The sequence below is a fragment of the Salmo salar genome, chromosome ssa18 (assembly GCF_905237065.1).
Source record: "Salmo salar chromosome ssa18, Ssal_v3.1, whole genome shotgun sequence".
NCBI lineage: Eukaryota > Metazoa > Chordata > Actinopteri > Salmoniformes > Salmonidae > Salmo > Salmo salar.
In genome coordinates this window covers 10266870-10285589 of record NC_059459.1, presented here as the reverse complement: position 1 = coordinate 10285589, position 18720 = coordinate 10266870, and positions in this window count along the sequence as shown.

Here is an 18720-nt window from a genome sequence, read left to right as displayed (position 1 = left end):
TGCATCCAAAGGTTTAAGAGTAGTACGTGACTGCTGCAATCTGGTAAATGTTGTCACCATTGTCAAGAACTGTCTGTACAATCTGCTTCCAGCTATTTAAGGAGAGGCAAGATCTATTTAAAAAAAAAAGAAGGCCCCTTTAAATCGTAGCTTTTTAACTAGCTCACCCATATGTTTTTTTTAAAACATTACATCTTTGTCAATCCTAATGCCCAGATATTTGTAGGCGGGAACCAGATCAATGGGAGAACCATCCAATTAATAGATATGTAGTCCATCTGAAAATGTTTTGAGAGAATTTGAGAACAAGATATTGTATATTTAGTATTGCCTGCATTACCAGTTTTAAACCAACTAGGGCTTTTCTGTAAGGCAACAAAGTCAGATTGCAGCTCTAACATAGCCTGATCAACAGTTGGGGCAATGACATACATAAGTGTCATCTGCATACAGATGAATATTACAAGTTTTAAAAGATAGACCAATAGTATTTATATACAGTAATTAGTAAAGGGACAGGTCCCAATATTTTTTAATATCCAGGAAACTAGACTTGACACCAACAGAAATCACGCATTGTGTCCTATCTGACATATAATTATCAAACCACACGCAAGAAACATGATCCAGGGGCATTTCAGTCAGCCTTCGAATGAGAATGTAGTGGTCAACAGTGTCGAAGGCCTTAGAAAGGTCTATAACTAAGGCAGGACAATGACTTTTACGATCTAAGCAATTTAAAGCCCCTTTGCAGTCTTTTAAATTAAATGTTTTAATAATCTCTTATGTCTAATAAATCACTGTTTATTTTGTTTTTTTTATATAACTCCAAAATATATATTTTTATTTCCCTGAGCCTCCTTGTGCCACTGAAATGCTCAGGCTGATCGTGTGGGCGTTTTAAATTTAATATGAAACTACATATTTGTTATTCAACAGGTCAGTTGGAGCTGGAGTTGGACCCTGAAAGCAACAAACTTCTACTGCACAGGTGTGTATGATACTTTGTTTTGTCATCAAAATAAGGCATACATAATGCATCATCATTTTCTATGTCATTGTTGTACTGTGCTCAATAGGTCACCAGAAGATGCAGGACCAGAACAGCCTGTCTACCGTCTATTCATTGCAGAATACCATGATTATCTACAGGGCAGACAAAAGGCCCTCAGCATTTGAGGCCAAACACAGTAAGCAATACTAAGTGCTGTATACTTAGTATTGCTTGCTGTGTTAGGGATCTGAGCTACAATGGCCCACGGTAGAATCTTCAGTATCATCAAAGTCCATTTCATCATTTTGCAAAATGGACTTTATGATGATACTGGATATATATTATTAAAACAATTCTAATGAGTAAACACTCTTGAATTATGTTGTTGAAAGTAAATAAAGAAACCAGACTGCAATGAAAGGTTGTCATTCTTCATAAATTCTCTTGTCAGTTATTTACATAACTGAATTGCAGCGCATCTGTTTATTATGTGTTCTTTATTGTAAACTGCCAGAGTGCTCCATTGTGGCACATGTATTTGTGTAAATGAAACTGTCTATATGTATCTCGGGTCATAAACAAGGTTATAATGAAAGTTAAAATCATGGCATGTACTGTAAGTATCTTTTCAAGTTATTGTTTTACAACTCAAGCTCTGCAAGTTATAAGTCGTTCACAGTAATAGTTATTTCTATTTTAAACCTTACAAAATAAGGAACACCTGTTTTAGTGACTGATGGTACTTCTCAAAAATTCTATGCAATTTTCCGTGATCAGACACTTTCTTATTGGGATAGTAAATGAAACACATATACGCATCAAAACAAATTTCAGAAAGCATTGAGTCTTACATATAATAAGAAAGACATACACAAGTAATATAATATTAATAAAACAATAACTTTATTGAAAGAATAAGGTTAGGGGAGTACATTGTCTCATTCAAACCTGAAAACAAAGTGCAAGTTACATCATAACCATAACATCATACACAAATGCTTGCCCTTACATTCAGGTGCCACACAAGCAAACCACGTCATATTCTCCTTTCTATCTTTCCTGTAACAAAGCCAACAATTTCTAGAGTAGTACATTGAAGTTTCACTCTTTCTGTTCTGACAACCAGCCAAATGTTAGCTTGGTCTTTGATCTGTTTGTGCTATACAGCTAACTCATATGTAAAGCCAAGGCAACTGCTGTGGTAACATGGCACGACAACTATCACAAATTAGGAGCTGGCAAGACAGCATAAACAGATCTGGGACCAGGCTATAGCATTTCTACGACCTGCACCACCAGCTTGGTATGTACAGCAGGCACCACCAGCATCAACCTAGGAGGGTTAGGGGGGGGCACCAGTTCAGCTGCTTCTCTGCCAGTCGATGTTCACCTGTCTGTCCTGTGTGTGTGTGTGTGTGTGTGTGTGTGTGTGTGTGTGTGTGTGTGTGTGTGTGTGTGTGTGTGTGTGTGTGTGTGTGTGTGTGTGTCTCATACTCTTCGTCCTAGTCTTCACCAAGTAACTGCTCATCAAAAGCATCTTCTTCCAAGAATTCCATGACCTCATGGTCCTCCTCATCCTACAGGCCTTCTTCAGCGATGACCCTTTAGCACATAAGAAAGGGCATCATGAATGGAAGGGAATTGTGTAGCTACAAGTTATCAACCTGTTGGTAAGGTGACAAAGGTACATTTGAGAAAACGTAACAATTTCATATCTGATGGTCCATAACTCAAATAATGTGATCATGTAGCAGAGTCAAAACAGCGAGACCTCCAGCTTGAGCTTTCATAAGTCATATGATCCATCATAAGGGTTATACATTCATTTTTGCATTCAACAGCCAGAAGGCTGACCATTTTTTAGGAATCATATCACAGATGAACATACATCTAATGAGATGTCTAGCTCGCTAGCTAATAATAATAATAATAATAATAATAATAATAATAATAGCTACCCTCTTTCTTCTGGCTGGCAAACTAATAGCTACAAATCCAATCACAAGCCAGTTTGTTTTAGCTCTAATACTTAACTAATGACAAATACTCTTCAAATTGTACATTTTAGCATTTTATTTTGTACAGTCATCAAAGAAAACAAACATAAAAAAGACAAGACACAAACTAAATCAAGTAGGCTACCATGTTCTGTTTTGGGTGACTGACAACTTGAACAACAGTCAACAGGCTAGCTACCATTATTTATCTCACAGACTTTGGTAGCTAGCAATCTAGCTACAGTAACATTATCTGAGGAGCCTGAAAATATGACGACATTGCTAAAGTAGGCAAGTAATTAGTAGGAAACCGGTTTGCCATCATTATCATGTTGTCAAATGTACTTTAGAGATATGGCTATCTGGTCCTGTCCCTGAATCTTAGCTAGCTAAAGTTATACTCCAAAGTTAATCTGGTGACATCACAGTGATGACAAAAGATTTGCGTAATAATGATTTTCCTTCATAGGAATGTAATTGTCTTTCCAAGTCACTGTAATGCACTTTAGACTAATCTTCATCACACATGGCAGCGCAGAGAATGCCATTGAGTAACTAGTAGAATGTTCATTCAGGCATCAGTCCTCAAGAGAACGTTCAAAACAATATTGTGATGAAGCATGCAAACCATGACTAGCATGTCCTTTAATTATAGAATTGAAACATGTATATCCAGACACATCATGAATGGTTGCTGCCACTGCTGATTTCAAGATCCATGCGATGCTTGATGGAGCTGCTGGGAAATCGACATGTGTAACATTAACTAGCCGGATTTGCAATGTAGTGTGCTTTGCAGGAGGTTATGAAAAATGCATCGAAGACAAATCAGACTTGTTCAGATTGAATACAGTGGAAAGCACATTCTCTCAATCTCTGCTTATGGGTGGGACCAGTACCAAAACTAGGAGGGAATTTGTAAATAAACTATGGACATTAATTGGTAATCAGATCACAGGGTGATGTTACGCGGCAAGCCACAATTACATCCCACCCAGTCTGAATTATTATACGTTTTTTTTCAAACAGCTCTTACACAAAAAGGACATTTTCACAATTTGAGTCTTTTTTCGACCTCATAGGGCTCTATTTTAACAAACCTAATGCAATAGTCAATCTAAGCGTTGGGGGGGTACTATACATCCGAATCAAATAATTTGAAGGGGTGTCCACATACAGTGCCTTGCAAAAGTATTCATCCATGTAATGAACACGATGGGAGACAGAGCTGGTTTCATACACGGGGGTCCAAAAAGGCAACAGTACAGGCAGGGGAAAGGCTAGTAACATCACCCGGGAGATCAGGCAATAGGTTGATAACAGGAAATCTGATAGGCAAAAGTACAGGCAGTGAATAGGCAAAAGGCGTCGTTAGTGAGGCAGGCCAAAACTATCATACACGGGAGGATTCAATTACGGGAAAACCAGAGCTCCGAATAGACGTGTGTCACAAAACAAACAATACCTCACAATGATGGGGTGCAAAGAACTGAGCTAAATAGTGTGTGATAATGACATACAGGTTTGTGAACAGGTTATCAGAATTCAGGTGATTGGGATCTGAAGAGCGAGCTGCGTTCAGGGGAGCTATGTGTTTGAGAGTGTGACCTGGAAAGTGCGCTGGAAAGTGAGCTGCGTTCAGGGGATCTACGTGTTTGAGAGTGTGAGCTGGAAGCAGACGTTACAATACCCCTTGGCTTTTTTCCTATTTTGTTGCATTACAACCTGTAATTTAAATGGATTTTATTTGGATTTCATGTAAGGGACACACAAAATAGTCCAAATTGGTGAAGTGAAATGAAAAAGAGAACTTGTTTAAAAAATGTAAAAATATAAAAAAATGGAAGAGTGGTGCGTGCATAGTATGCATTCACCCCCTGTCACATGAGTTGACGCTGGAGAGACGAAGCAGGTACGGGGAGTAAAACATTTAATAAAGAATGGACATGGAACGAGACAGGAACAGCATCAGCATACAAGAAAACAAAGACAAAAAAACATCAATGCAGAAGCGGGGAACAAAGCTGGGGAACTGACAAATATAAGGGAGGTAATAACAGGTGATGAGTGAGTCCAGGTGTGTCTAATATCACTGATGCGCGTGACGAGGGAAGGCAGGTGTGTGTCATGGATGATAGGAGTGCGTGATGCAGGGCAGCCTGGCGCCCTCAAGCACCGGTGGGGGGGGGAGGAGCGGGAGCAGACGTGACGGTACCCCCCCTCTTGGGGCGCCACCCGACGTCCCACCTGGGCGAACAGGCTGAGACATGGGCGCTGGGCAAGCCGATTGGGGCGTGGGAGCCCAACGAACCAGTAGGAGCATGAGAGCCTGCGAGCCGGCTGAGGCATGGAAGCCCGACGTTCCGGCTGAGGCAAGACGCCTGTCGATCCCGCTGCAGAGAGGGAGTCCGAAGATCCGGTGGAGTGTGACGTGGGATGGGAAGTCGTCGAGCCAACCGAGGCAAGGAAACCCCTCGAGCCAGCCAGGGCATGGCTTAGGCACCCCCGGTTCCATCGGCGGTGGAATACACCCCAATGTCACCAACAAAACAAAAAACAAACAAAAAAAACTCCTGGACCGGCTGAGCGAACAAGAACTGACGATCAGGCTGAGGCCTGACGTGCGATGGGCGTCTTCCGAGCCAACCGGGGCAAGGAAACCTCTCGAGCCAGCCAGGGCGTGGAAGCCCGATGAGCTGGCTAGGCACACCCGGTTCCATCGGTGGTGACCCAGAGCCGATGCCACCATACCAACCGGAACACCAGTACTCCCTGATGCTTTGTGCGTTGGCTTCTGCATTCAGGTGATGTGTGAGTCCAATATTGCTGATGCGCGTGACGAGGGAAGGCAGGTGTGCGTAATGGATGATATGAGTGCGTGATGCAGGCCAGCCTGGCGCCCTCAAGCGCCGGGGAGAGAGCGGGAGCAGACGTGACACCCCTTTTGCTATGAAGCCCCTAAATAAGATCTGGTGCAAACAATTACCTTCGGAAGTCACATAATTAGTTAAATAAAGTCCAACTGTGTGCAATCTAAGTGTCACATGATCTCAGTATATATATATATATATATATATATATATATATATATATAACACTGCTCAAAAAATAAAGGGATCACTTAAACAACACAATGTAACTCCAAGTCAATCACACTTCTGTGAAATCAAACTGTCCACTTAGGAAGCAACACTGATTGACAATAAATTTCATATGCTGTTATGCAAATGGAATAGACAACAGGTGGAAATTATAGGCAATTAGGAAGACACCCCCAATAAAGGAGTGGTTCTGCAGGTGGTAACCACAGACCACTTCTCAGTTCCTATGCTTCCTGGCTGATGTTTTGGTCAATGTTGAACGCTGGCGGTGCTTTCACTCTAGTGGTAGCATGAGACGGAGTCTACAACCCACACAAGTGGCTCAGGTAGTGCAGCTCATCCAGGATGGCACATCAATGCGAGCTGTGGCAAGAAGGTTTGCTGTGTCTGTCAGCGTAGTGTCCAGAGCATGGAGGCGCTACCAGGAGACAGGCCAGTACATCAGGAGATGTGGACGAGGCTGTAGGAGGGCAACAACCCAGCAGCAGGATCGCTACCTCCGCCTTTGTGCAAGGAGGAGCAGGAGGAGCACTGCCAGAGCCCTGCAAAATGACCTCCAGCAGGCCACAAATGTGCATGTGTCTGCTCAAACGGTCAGAAACAGACTACAAGAGGGTGGTATGAGGGCCCGACGTCCACAGGTGGGGGTTGTGCTTACAGCCCAACACCGTGCAGGATGTTTGGCAGTTTCCAGAGAACACCAAGATTGGCAAATTCGCCACTGGCGCCCTGTGCTCTTCACAGATGAAAGCAGGTTCACACTGAGCACATGTGACAGACGTGACAGTCTGGAGACGCCATGGAGAACGTTCTGCTGCCAGCAACATCCTCCAGCATGACCGGTTTGGCGGTGGGTCAGTCATGGTGTGGGGTGGCATTTCTTTGGGGGGCCGCACAGCCCTCCATGTGCTCGCCAGAGGTAGCCTGACTGCCATTAGGTACCGAGATGAGATCCTCAGACCCCTTGTGAGACCATATGCTGGTGCGGTTGGCCCTGGGTTCCTCCTAATGCAAGACAATGCTAGACCTCATGTGGTTGGAGTGTGTCAGCAGTTCCTGCAAGAGGAAGGCATTGATGCTATGGACTGGCCCGCCCGTTCCCCAGACCTGAATCCAATTGAGCACATCTGGGACATCATGTCTCGCTCCATCCACCAGCGTCACGTTGCACCACAGACTGTCCAGGAGTTGGCGGATGCTTTAGTCCAGGTCTGGGAGGAGATCCCTCAGGAGACCATCCGCCACCTCATCAGGAGCATGCCCAGGCGTTGTAGGGAGGTCATACAGGCACGTGGAGGCCACACACACTACTGAGCCTCATTTTGACTTGTTTTAAGGACATTACATCAAAGTTGGATCAGCCTCTAGTATGGCTTTCCACAATAATTTTGAGTGTGACTCCAAATACAGACCTCCATGGGTTGATAAATTGGATTTCCATTGATTATTTTTGTGTGATTTTGTTGTCAGCACATTCAACTATGTAAAGAAAAAAGTATTTCATAAGATTATTTCATTCATTCAGATCTAAGATGTGTTTTTTTGAGCAGTATATATATATACATACATATATACATATATATATACATACATACATACATACATACATACATACATACATACATACATACATACATACATACATATACACACACATGTTCTGAAAGGCCTCAGAGTCTGCAACACCACTAAGCAAGGGGCACCACCAAGCAAGTGGAACCATGAAGACCAAGGAGCTCTCCAAACAGGTCAGGGACAAAGTTGTGGAGAAGTACAGATCAGGGTTGGGTTATAAGAAAATATCCAAAACTTTGAACATCCCACGGAGCACCATTAAACCCATTATTAAAAAACAACAAACCTGCCAAGAGAGGGCCGCCCACCAAAACTCAAAGACCAGGCAAGGAGGGTATTAATCAGAGAGGCAACAAAGAGACCAAACATAACCCTGAAGGAGCTGCAAAGCTCCACAGCGGAGATTGAAGTATCTGTCCATAGGACCACTTTAAGCCGTACACTCCACAGAGCTGGGCTTTAAGGAAGAGTAAACAGAAAAAAATCATTGTTTAAAGAAAAAAATAAGCAAACACGTTTGGTGTTTGCCAAAAGGCATATGGGAGACTCCCCAAACATATGGAAGAAGGTACTCTGGTCAGATGAGACTAAAACGTAGCTTTTTGGCCATCAAGAAAAACACTATGTCTGGCGCAAACCCAACACCTCTCATCACCCCGAGAACACCATCCCCACAGTGAAGCATGGTGGTGGCAGCATCATGCTGTGGGGATGTTTTTCATCGGCAGGGACTGAGAAACTGGGCGGAATTGAAGGAATGATGGATGGTGCTAAATACAGGGAAATTCTTGAGGGAAACCCGTTTGTCTTCCAGAGATTTGTGACTGGGATGGAGGTTCACCTTCCAGCAGGACAATGACCCTAAGCATACTGCTAAAGTAACACTCAAGTGGTTTAAGGGGAAACATGTAAATGTCTTGGAATGGCCTAGTCAAAGACCAGACCTCAATCCAATTGAGAATCTGTGGTATGACTTAAAGATTGCTGTACACCAGCAGAACCCATCCAACTTGAAGGAGCTGGAGCAGTTTTGCCTTGAAGAATGGGCAAAAATCCCAGTGGCTAGAGGTGCCAAGCTTATAGAGACATACCCCAAGAGAATTGCAGCTGTAATTGCTGCCTCTACAAAGTATTGACTTTGAGGGGGTGAATTTGTATTTTACCTTTATTTTATTTAACTAGGCAAGTCAGTTAACCTCTTGATTTCAATGACGGCCTAGGAATGGTGGGTTAACTGCCTTGTTCAGGGGCAGAACGACAGATTTTTACCTCGTCAGCTCGGGGATTCACTCTTGCAACCTTTCGCTTACAAGTCCAACGCTCTAACCACCTGCCGCCTACCTGCGGTTATGTACACTCAAGTTTTCCATTTTTTTTGTCTTATTTCTTGTTTGTTTCACAATAAAACATATTTTGCATCTTCAAAGTGGTAGGCATGTTGTGTAAATCAAATGATTCGAACCCCCCAAAAATCAATTTTAATTCCAGGTTGTAAGGCAACAAAATAGGACAAATGTCAAGGGGGGTGAATACTTTTGCAAGACACTGTACTTTTGTATATATAGTGTATAATACACAAAGTTTTAGGAAAGACTGTCTAGGTTGGCAATACTCAGTATAGAAAACAGTCAGGCCCACAACCTAGACCGACAGTAAATGCCATAGTGAAAACATTTGCACGCAAAATTGCAGGGTGACGCAGTCGCATACTGTAGCTACTATCTCTATGTAGAAAAAAGAGAGACAAGCACAGACACAGAGATACTTTAAGAGAAAGAAAGAGAAAAGAGAGAGAAACAGAGAGCAGCAGCAGCAGCAATGAGGACTTCAGGAGACCAGGGAAGCCGCCTCTCAATTTGGATTTAATTTTATTACATTTACTTTGAAAATTGCAGCCGAAAATCCGCTAAATTCATCATTAAATAGTGGCTGAATTTATCCTCAAGCCGACTACTTTTTCATGATTGTTAGGCTATTTGATGTGTAATTTTTATTAAATGTTTATAAATAGTAGCAAAATATTGTATTCTGTATAACTATAGATAGTAGGCTACAATGTATAATGAAACAATCCCAAGTAAGCCAGTGTTTTGAGGTTGGACTGACTGTATTATTTGGCATTAATAGACTGGTTTTATGCACAACAACTTTCTATCCAAGCTGGGAGAGTGCATGAGGACGACTCATGTCATGCAGGTTCAGGTAGGCTATACATGACAGTTGTATATTCAAAAATATATATTGGTAGCTGATTAGTATGCTTTTGCATTGAAAATTAATTTAACAATTTGCAATGTTTGAATTTCTAACTTTATTTACTGAACAAGTAATTACATTATTGCCGCCAGCCAGCAGACACCATGTATAGCTTCGTGAAATATTAGGCTTAACATGAGTCAATTACGACCAAATAGACCACCAGTGTGTGTGTGTACGTATGTCTCTCTTGGTTTCTTATACCAACTGCAGTCTTTTCAATGGGCCTATAACCCAGATAAAGTTGACGAAAATGTTGACATTCTCCTCACATGATGTTCAACAAACTGAAATAGTTTCTCTCTGTTTATGTTTGGTGCATTAGTACAATTGGATTTGGAATTGAGTTAGTGCTGAGGAAAAGCAGTCTAACTTTCCTCTTTGAATAAATGCCTGTTGAATTCCATCCCTCAGGTGTGTAATGGAGAGATGACCTATGAAAAAACATCAATGGCCTCTCTCCACCTCCAACCCCAGCAAATGTTCTCCTGCTCTGTGGACCTTTTCAACATCAAACAGCCAGGGTGAGCCTGTGTGCGTGCGTGCCTGTGCGGTGTTGGGGGGGATAAGGTTTGGGTGAGTCATTTTGATGACACTCATCCCAGGACCTTTTTTTGTGCCCGCCTCTGGTTGGCATTAAACGACTCCCTCTCCCTGGGCAGCAGATGCTTGTTCAGCTCATTTGCATTTCTCTTATCTGCCACATGAGACGTCCAGACTACCACCTGTCATGAAACAGAGATAATTGTCAGCGACACCTTTCAAGGAAGTGCAGGTAGGGAAATAGACCGGTATTTAAACCCCTATTAGTTTAATGGTAGTGCCAAAGAAGGATGCAGAACCAGGGCCTGGTTGGAAAAAGGACAGCAACAAAACTCTTTCATGGTACCATTACTACAGACCACAAGAGTGCACCATTGTCCTTTCAAATGTGTATATTAATATATTTTAACTGTTAAATTAATACAAATCTGAAAATCCACAAAAGCAGGACATTTCTCTGTTTTCTTCCCTGCCATCTCGTCCCGTTTACCCATGTATTTTATAATGCTCCCTAACATATTGCCTAGAGAAACTTTCACTCCCCTTGACTTTTTCCACATTTTGTTGTGTTACAGCCTGCATTTAAAATGTATTAAATTTAGATTTTTCGGCACTGGCCTACACACAATACCCCATAATGTCAAAATGGAATTATGTTTTTTTTAAATGTTTACAAATTAATAAAAAATGAAAAGCTGAAATGTCTTGAGTCAATAAGTATTCTACTATTTCGTTATGGCAACCCTAAATACGTTCAGAAGTAAAAATGGACTTAACAAGTCGCATAACTTGCATGGACCGTGTGTGCAATAATTGTGATTAACATGATTTTTGAATGACTACCTCATCTCTTTACACCTCACAATCAATTATCTGTAAGGTCCCTCAGTCGAGCAGGGAATTTCCAACACAGATTCAACCACAAACACCAGTGAGGTTTTACAATGCATCGCCAAGGGCGCCTATTGGTAGATGGGTAAAAAAAATACAAAAATCTGACATTGAATATCCCTTTGAGCATGGTAAAGTTATCAATTACACTTTGGATGGTGTATCAATACACCCAGTCACTACAAAGATACAGGCATCCTTCCTAACTCAGTTGACGGAGAGGAAGGAAAACGCTAAGGGATTTCACCATGAGGCCAATGGTGACTTTAAAACAGTAACAGAGTTTAATGGCCGTGATAGTAGAAAACTGAGGATAGATCAACAACAATGTAGTTGCTCCACAATACCAACCTAACTGACAGAGTGAAAAGAAGGAAGCTTGTACAGAAAATAAATATTCCAAAACATGCATCCTGTTTGCAACAAGGCACTTTTTATTTTTTATTTAGTTTTATTTCACCAGGTAGGCCAGTTGAGAACAAGTTCTCATTTACGACTGCGACCTGGCCAAGATAAAGCAAAGCAGTGCGACAAAAACACCACAAAGTTACACATGGGATAATCAAACGTACAGTCAATATCGCAATAGAAAAATCTGTATACAGTGTGTGCAAATTAAGTAAGGAGGTAAGGCAATAAATAGGCCATAGTGGCGAAGTAATTACAATTTAGCAATTAACACTGGAGTGATAGATGTGCAGATGAGGATGTGCAAGTAGAAATATTAGTGTGCAAAAGAGCAGAAAAACAAAAAGCAAATATGGGGATGAGGTATGTAATTGGATGGGCTATTTACAGATGGGCTGTGTACAGCTGCAGCGATCGGTAAGCTGCTCTGACAGCTAATGCACTACAGTAATACTAGAAAAAAAGTGGCGAAACAATTTACTTTTTGTCCAAAATACAAAGTGTTATGTTTGGGGCAAATCCAATACAACACATTATTGAGTACTACTCTCCATATTTTCAAGTATAGTGGTGGCTGCATTAAGTTATGGGTATGTTTGTTATTGTTAAGGACTGGGGAGTTGTTCAGGATAAAATAAAAACTGTATGGAGCTACGCACAGGCAAAATCCTGGAGGAAAATATGTTCAGTCTGCTTTTCCCCCAGACACTGGCAGAATAATTCATCTTTCAGCAGGACAATAACCTAAAACACAAGGCCAAATTTACACTGTAGTTACTTACCAAGAAGACAGTGAATGTTCCTGGTTGCCCAAGTTAGTTTTGACTTAAATCTGTGGCAAGACCTGAAATTGGTTGTCTAGCAATGATCAACAACCAATTTGGCAGAGCTTGAAGAATAATGGGAAAATATTGCACAATCATTTACATTTTAGTCATTTAGCAGACACGCTTATCCAGAGCGACTTACAGGAGCAATTAGGGTGAAGTGCCTTATTCAAGGGCACATCAACTGACTTTTCACCTAGTCATCTTGGGGATTCAAACCAACGACCTTTCGGTTACTGGCCCAACGCTTTTAAACACTAGGCTACCTGCCTCACTGTAGTTGTGGAAAGCTCTTAGAGACTTACCCAAAAATACTCACAGCTGTAATCGCTGCAAAAGGTTATTCCAACATATATATTGACCCAGGGGGTTGAATACTTCTTTAATCAAGATATAGTAGTGTTGTGTTTTTCATAATTATTGAACAAATATTATAATTGTTTTGTGTAGATTGTTGACCAAAAATGACAATTAAATACATTTTAATCCCACTTTGTAACACAACAAAATGTGGAAGAAGTCAAGGGATGTGAATACTTTCTAAAGGCACTGTATGTCATTTTTTTAAAGAGAGACCATGGACAAAATGAATGATGATTAAATGCTTTCATGGGTGTGTCCTAATAATCTCCTTTCTTCTGAAGTGTGCACTCGTTCACTACTCTCCACACATTTAAAATCATTTTGATTGGTGTTGGCATGGTCTAATGGGAGTTTCAATATATACTACTAGTAATTTCCTTTCAAATCCATGAATGGAAGTGAGCAAGTGCACACTACGGTAGATATAAGAGATAATTGGAAGACACCATGACTCACCCAGGCCAGAAGTAATCATAGGTCTGTCTTCACACTTCCCAGTAACAATGGTGCTTCATTGGAAGTCATCTGAATGCTATTCATGGCCTATATGTATGCTAACTACTTCTTTGTGATCAGATATAACTCTACATACCTTGACATACTGATAACATTCTAACGTCCCATAGAAGCTGTAGTAACTTTTATAAGCACACTGGACTGGAGCTTTGGTGTTAAACTGTTAATTTGTTATAACCTTTAATGATCATGCTGGAATGGATCCTTCTTTGCTAAACTGTTCATTTGGTATAAAATGACAATCGCACAGCCTTTCTCATGGGAAGGAAGCTCCGACACCCATAGTGGCTTAACCTTTCCAAAGAGCTCCATGCTGCTTGCACTGCAGCAAATGTCGCCCCGCTTCTTTTTATTAGTATCTTATTCATCTCTACCATCTAATTCATTGGATTTTGGAAATTGGTTTTATATCATATCATGTTGCAGACTTGGTTAAATCTCGCACCTTTACTAAACTTTTTGTCTGTGTTAGCTGATGTGAACGTTTTGGAGATGGTGAGAGTTGCTCTAAAGAGAGAATGTGTTCTCAGTCAACTTACCTGTTAAAACAAGGGCAAATTATAAAAAAGATGAGCAAGAGCTCCCATTGACAGGGTATAGTTAGCTATCGCACTTTTGTATATCGCACTGTAACGTACAATTGACCTTGTTTTAGCGCTCCAAAAACGTAATAGGTCAACTGTAATATGAATACCATTGTAAAGCACAATTTCTCCCCTTTCCAGCAAAATCAATGAGACATTCATGCTGCCCATCTCTAAATGATTTAAGAAGGCAATGAGCTCCGTCAGGTGGGGAAGCGAAACCTACTGCTCGATAGGGAAAGCGGGAGATAAGCTGTGTGGGGAAACGGCTTTTTTCACCCCATCTTTCCAACATCACCTCTAAAATGTAAGTGAAACATTATAAAGAGTTTATATAATGTGTCATTACATACCTATTTGAAGGTTTGTGTCGAATTTGAAATCGGGTTTGTAGGGCGGCGCTAAAGTTATCTTCAGAAGTAAACAGCGGCTGTCACGGCTTGCAGTGATGACGCAAAAATGAATGCATTCAGTTGTACAATTGACTAGGTATCCCCCCTTACCCTATCCCTCTCCCTTTCTTGTTTTTAAACCGCGAGAGAAGCGCTACACCTGGTGGAGAGAGGTTGTACGACACAGAATGAGTTGCATTATGTGCGCTGTATGTTACATCATGACACGTCACAATTTAACGTACAGCGTCAGAGGGGTCAGTTTAAAAAAAAACTTTTCTCCAATACTATCGGGCCATTACCATGTCAATTAACGCTTAAATAGAAAGCGTAGTTCACACCCCAGATTTGGATGCCAACACAGTCGCTACAGTCCCATTAGTTTTCATTGCAGCCTCGTTTGATTGTCGCGGTTGTTTAAATTTGTACGGAATGGGGTTAGTCAACAGTAATATTCAGAATTTTTTGGGGGGGTAATCTAGGTGACCTGAATCCTGGGTCTAGGCAGGGCTATGGGCTGATGAATCAGCTAGTTAGCTAGGCTATTCTGTCTAAACAAGCTAACTAGTCTACACTTGATTTGAATTTGTTCTGCTACTGACAAAGCCAAACTGCAGTTGCCTCCTACCCTGACCGTGAGACAACACATGTTAAGCAACTCCAAAGTAACATACTGGCGGTATTCATTTCAAACTCCCCTCCTGGCCCAGCGCCGGTGGGTAGCTCGTGCATGCGACGAGGAGTGCAGCAACGAGCTGCCGTGCTCATGGTGGGTTGGGGAGGGGTCTTTTTTCAAGATTCATGAGTTTTTGAGCAATTATCTAATTTGATAGGCAATTTGTTGCATTTAAAGAGAGAAAAGATACAATAAAAAGTCATTTGTTTTAAAAAAACACCACCAATCAAAAGGGGACTTTTCATAGGAGGGCAAAAGGGCAGGTGCTCCAGCACCCTTAGGGCTCTATCTGTGCACGTGCCTGGGTCTAGGTGACCCATCATGATCCTATCCAGGAAGGCGAAGTATCATCATGGCCTTATTTCTTACAGGGAGACGTGTGGGTCTGGGGCAGCTCTAATTGTTGGTAAATGAGAATGGCCTTGGGTGAGGCTGAGGAGCAGCTGGCTGTCTGTAGGGACCTTCAAAGCCGTTGGAATCACAGCCGTATGCCCTCGGATGCATATCCTGACCACAAACATGTTCCCAGATAGATTTTGTGTGTGTGTGTGTGTGTGTGTGTGTGTGTGTGTGTGTGTGTGTGTGTGTGTGTGTGTGTGTGTGTGTGTGTGTGTGTGCGTGTGCATGTATACTAATGAGGACACAGTCCACTGATAGGTATCTAACCATCTAGGAAATGTATATTAACTTTGCCTGTGACTTTGAATAGTAGCAAACACTTATCATATGCTTCCTCTTTCTGGATTGTAGAATTCTCTGATACAAATTGATGCTGCATTGCGAACCATTCAGACTCCAGACACTGAAAGTTATTCCAACATGCATCCCCTTGATAAACTATATTGAAAACACAGCTTGAGATGCAATACGAGCAATGACACAGAAGGCATAGGGATGGGCAGTGGAGACAGATTCCAGAAAATCAGGACAGTCCCAGCTGTTAGCCTGGAGACTTTAAAGATGGTTTAAGGAGATGTTGACGTGTTTCTGTTGATTTCACCCTTATGGCACCTCAGACCCTCCCCTGTCATCCCACTGATGCCACATGGGGATCAGATCAGACAGGATTCTCACTAGTGTATTGTATGTCCGATCTCCCTCTATCACAAATACTATTTGAAATTGTTTACTTAACTTTAGCTTGCCTGGAGTGTCAGATAGGCACGGTTTTCATATTTACAATTATTATATTGGTTCCATTGCGCTAGGCAAGCTGAGTCAAGCATAGATAAAGTATTTTAAATTCATTCTAATTTGAACCGAGGTCTGCTCCATCACATAGCAGTATCCTCTACTCCCTACAACGATCAACATTCGGTCAACAATAATAAGTCAATCTCCTAAATGCCATCCTACAGCTAAGACAAATCTAATCAAATTGATGACCTTCTTTAAAGATGTTTCTCACATTGTATCAGAGTCAATGGACAATTTGAAGGAACGAGAAGAAGCTAAATGGTGTAACTGATTGACAACCCCAGTCTTGGAGTTTGAGAGTAGACACCATATGAAAGGCTAATGAAGCCGTCAAGCGTACGTCCTTTAAACATGTCATGTTCAGGTCTCTTTTCTCTCGAAGGCGTGTTTACTGTATCAACTGAACTGAAAAGGGTCAAGTTTAAGATCTGCAACAAATATTTCAGTTTGTTTCCCCTTATTTTAATTGATTTTTGATTTTTGCAAAAGCAACATTGATGTACCTTGGACAAAAAAACAAAACATACACTGCGTTTCTCTGGTCCTAACCTTCAACTCTTGACTCACTACAATAGGAATAAGACAAAGTGACAAAAGTGACCATAGTTCCTACTTTTCTCTGCTGCCCTTTCAGCACTCTCATCAGGATTTCTATCACGCTCTTTGTGCGGAGGAAGTCTGCCTATTTCACCCTCTCACTCGGATGCTCTCCTCCACCATATGAACACTTAGCTAGAGCTGATGGGATTAAATCAAATCTAATTGTATTTGTCACATTGCGCCGAATACAACAGGTGTAACACTTACATTGAAATGCTTACTTACAAGCCCTTAACCATCAATGCAGTTAAGAGAAAATAAGTGTTAAGAAAGTATTTACTAAAATAAACAGGTAAAAAAAAGAATAAAATAAGAATATAGGGAGCAACAATAAAATAACAGTAGTGAGGCTATATACAGAGGGTACGTGGAACTGTTGGGGTGGTATGTAAATTGGAGTGGGTCTAGGGTTTCTAGGATAATGGTGTTGATGTGAGCCATGACCAGCATTTCAGAGCACTTCATGGCTACAGACGTGTGCTATGGGTTGGTAGTCATTTAGGCAGGTTACCTTGGTGTTCTTGGGCACAGGGACTAGGGTGGTCTGCTTGAAACATGTTGGTATTACAGACTCAGAGACAGGTTGAAAATGGTAGTGAAGACACTTGCCAGTTGGTCAGCGCATGCTCGGAGCACACAACCTGGTAATCCATCTGGTCCTGCGGTCTTGTGAATGTTGACCTGTTTAAAGGTCTTACACACATCGGCTATTCTTCCGGAACAGCTGATGCTCTCATGCATGCTTCAGTGTTGCTTGTCTCGAAGCGAGCATTGAAGTTATTTTGCTCATCTGGTAGGCTCGTGTCACTGGGCAGCTCACTTCTAATAAGTGTCCGGGTTAGAGTCCCGCTCCTTGACAGCGGCAGCTCTACCCTTTAGCTCAGCGCAGATCTTGCCTGTAATCCATGGCTTCTGGTTGGGAAATGTACATACGGTCACTGAGGGGACAACGTCATCGATGCACTTATTGATGAAGCCAGTGACTGATGTGGTGTACTCCTCAATGCCATCGGAAGAATTCCGTAACATATTCCAATCTGTGCTAGCAAAACATTCCAGTAGCTTAGCATCTGCGTCATCTGACCACTTCCTTATTGAGCGAGTCGCTTGTACTTCCTGCTTTAGTTTTTGCTTGTAAGCAGGAATGAGGAGTATAGAGTATGCGTCTTTGTATGCGTCTTTGTGTGTGGAGTAAAACGGATTTAAGTTTCCCTGCATTAAAGTCTCCTGCCACTAGGAGCGCCGCCTCTGGATGAGCATGTTCTTGTTTGCTTATGGCCTGATACAGGTTGTTGAGTGCCGTCTTAGTGCCAGCATCGGTTTGTAGTGGTAAATAAACAGCTATGAAAAACATACAGTTGAAGTCGGAAGTTTACATACACCTTAGCCAAATACATTTTAACTCAGTTTTTCACAATTCCTGACATTTAATGCTAGTAAAAATTCCCTGTCATAGGTCAGTTAGGATCACCACTTTATTTTAAGAATGTGAAATGTCAGAATAATAGTAGAGTGAATTATGTATTTCAGCTTTAATTTCTTTCATCACAATCCCAATGGGTCAGAAGTTTACATATACTCAATTAGTATTTGGTAGCATTGCCTTTAAAATTATTTAACTTGGTTCAAATGTTTTGGGTAGCCTTCCACAAGCTTCCCACAATAAGTTGGGTGAATTTTGACATTCCACTTGACAGAGCTGGTGTAACTGAGTCAGGTTTGTAGGCCTCCTTGCTCGCACGCACCTTTTCAGTTCTGCCCAAAAATGTTCTATAGGATTGAGGTCAGGGCTTTGTGATG